Source organism: Mustelus asterias, chromosome 20 (assembly GCF_964213995.1).
Source record: "Mustelus asterias chromosome 20, sMusAst1.hap1.1, whole genome shotgun sequence".
Lineage (NCBI taxonomy): Eukaryota > Metazoa > Chordata > Chondrichthyes > Carcharhiniformes > Triakidae > Mustelus > Mustelus asterias.
This window is the reverse complement of record NC_135820.1, coordinates 23,387,314-23,390,448: the sequence shown is the minus strand read 5'-3', so window position 1 is coordinate 23,390,448 and position 3,135 is coordinate 23,387,314. Positions and strand designations below refer to the sequence as shown.

Below are 3,135 nucleotides of genomic sequence, written 5' to 3'. Positions count from 1 at the left end.
CTAGCTCTGCCCATTCACATGACTCTAAAACCCCAGAGGAAAAGCCAAAAATAAGTAAAAATCACACCTGGAGTGAAACATCATATCCTCACACTAATGCCAAAAGAAATAAAGTAGTTGGGGTCTCCTCTAACTTCATAACAGCTCAGATTTAAACGAACATAGATTTTATGATTCTCATGCATTCTTAGCTTGGAGCAGACAGATTGGCACCATATGAACAGAGCTGACTCTTAAACTTACCCTTCACAACAATCATGATATAAATACATTTCTTAAAGAACAGTGTGATCACAAATCCCCTATCATAATTAGTCTTCCTCCTTTCTCCTCATCCTCTTCAGCTGAGCCTCCTTCATGCGATGGATTTGGCTCTAGCTGCACTCCTGTGAGGAACCATCGACCTCACATTATTCAAAATGGCAAACTGGTTACTGAGTGTGATCGACTCAGAGGAGTATTTGCCTGATTATCTAAGACTGCCTGTTAGCTGCACCCACTCTCTCTCTACTTCATGCTCCTAACCTGCAGTGTGACTACCTCCCCAGCCATGCTTTTCACGTAATTCTCTGCTTAATGGGTGCATCACAGTGACTCCAGCCACTTCCTGAGTTCCAAAACCCAGAGTTTAGGTTTCTGAAGCGCGTGACACTTATTGCAGATGTGTTTTGTCGAGGACATATGATGCATGCATGTGTGTTCCAAATTCACAGGATGTACATGCCACTTCAACAGTGGGATAAAGCAGGAAGGTATCCTGGCACCAGGAAGGTATCTCTTTGGCATATTCTGCTCCACGCTGCTATTGTACGCTTTTGGAGATTCAAATTAGGGTGTCTATCTGCATGCTAGATTACAAGCGTTCAATTTGACAAGCTTGCATGCCAAGACCAAAGTGCATAATGTCCTAGCCCATGAGTTAGTGTTTTCTGATGTTGCCGTATCGGCATCCGATTTTGAAGTTCACTTGCAGCAGCTTGTCAATTTGTTCTCTTGGGTCTGCAAGAAGTTTGGGATGACAATCAGCATCAGGAAGGCCAATGTCATCAGCCAGGAGGGAGACTCTCCCTCCCATCAACAATGACAACCTTATTCTGGAGGTTGTCAACAGCTTCACATACCTTGGATCAACACTCATCAAAAACCTGTCCCTTGATGTTGCGTTAAGCACCTAAATTGTCAAGAGCCAATGCTGAGAAATTGTGAAACAGCAAACTAACTGAAAATACAAAGTTCCATATGTATCAGGCTTATGTTTTCAGCACCTTTACATTAGTAAGGCATGGAAAGCTTAGGTAAGCTAAGAGAAGCTGCTGAATCTTCCACCACTGTTGCCTCTGACAAATTTTGGGCATCTTCTTGGAAGGCAGTGCCAAACATGGAGGTTTGCATGCAGGGATCCCCATTATGTTGCTCTCTTGTGGCAGCAGTGCCTCTGTTGGCTGGGTCATGTGAGCAGAATCGATGACAGCTGCATTCCCAAAGATATACTATATGGAGGAAGCCTGTTATTGCCATAAGACCAAAATGTCGCCCATGTCTTAGATCCAAGCAAGAATTCAAGTTGATTGGGATCAGAGTCGGTACATGGGAAGTCTTCGCTGATGACCAGAGTACATGGAGTCAGGAAGGCCATGGCAAAAAACAAAGGTAAAGTAAATGGAGGTGGAAAGGAGAGCCCATCTGAAAGAAAATCAATCATCCTTGAGTCAATGCTATTTATTTGTGCCAGCTGTGGAAGGGACTGCCACTCTCAAATTGGTCTCTCCAACCACAGCAGATTATGTTTAATATAGAAGACTCATTGAAGAGACCCAAGCACTGCTGCTTCACAGCTCCAGGGACCTGGGTTCGATTCTCGGCTTGGGTCTCTGTCTGTGTGGAGTTTGCACATTCTCCTCGTGTCTGCACGGGTTTCCTCCGGGTGCTCCGGTTTCCTCCCACAGTCCAGGTTAGGTTGATTGGCCATGCTAAAATTGCCCCTTAGTGTCCTGAGATGTGTAGTTAGAAGGATTAGCGAGTAAATGTGTAGGGATATGGGGGTAGGGCCTGGGTGGGATTGTGGTCGGTGCAGACTCGATGGGCCGAATGGCCTGTTTCTGCGCTGTAGGGTTTCTATGATTTCTATGAACACCACTTCTTTCTTGATCTCAAAATACCCTAGTATATTAGCATGCTCCACACTAATCTCACTATCCTCCATGTTCTTCCCCTTGGTGAATATCGAAATAAGGTACTAATTTTGGATCTTGCCAACATCTTCTGCTTCCAAGCACAAGTTCCCTCCTTTAACCTTCAGTGGTCCTACTCTTTCCCTAGTTATCCTCTTGTTTCTAATTTATGAATGCCTATATATATATGTATATATATATTATATATATATATATATGGCATTCATAACCTGGACACTTGCCTTCACACTAGTGAAGGAAAGTGTCCAGGTGAGGGCAGCAGAGCGGCGAAGGTGATTGGCGGTTGCAGGTCACATTTGCATAAGTGCAGTCCCTGCGACCAGAAGGTGGGTTTCCGGGAGTCGCCGTCCTTCGAGTGAAGGCAAGTGTCCAGGTGAGGGCAGCGGAGCGGCGAAGGTGATTGGCGGTTGCAGATCATATTTGCATAAGTGCAGTCACTGACCAGAAGGTGGTTTGTGGAGGAGCTGCTGTGAAGGGACAGTTAAACCCCAAAAACTACTACAGTGTTTCCCTGCCTACCTCTAACTTCTCGGCCTTTTGGCTAAGATCAAGTGTAGTATCAACGGAGATAAAAGAAAGTGTGCTGTGCTTGGCTGAAGTCATTAGGTTACATTTTAGCTTCGTTTGAAGCAATTTTTAAAAGCGGCATCTCGACCTTTTGGCTAAGATGCAAATGAGATCAAGCCTTGGAGGAGGAGCTATGCCTACTCCAATCAGCTTGGATCATGTAGATCAAGCCCAAGACAGGAGGTGAGAGCCCTGCCTTGTCAGCTTGGATCGGGAATGTCTCAACTTGTTGAGACTCTGAATTGGACTTGATTTGATTGAATTGGAATAAAAATACAAAACAAAAGTTGGCAGGAGGACCACAAGCAAGGGACAGTTGAGTTGAGATTCTTTTATCCTTTTACTTGTATAAGGGCAATATGGCAGCTAGGGCAGT

The 3,135-nt window shown here is 44.8% G+C and overlaps 1 pseudogene; it reads left to right on the top strand.

Annotated features, from left to right (window-relative positions):
• Positions 1-2,713: 2,713 nt before the first annotated feature.
• LOC144508808 (U2 spliceosomal RNA) lies at positions 2,714-2,928 on the top strand (annotated as a pseudogene).
• The last annotated feature ends 207 nt before the right edge of the window (positions 2,929-3,135 follow it).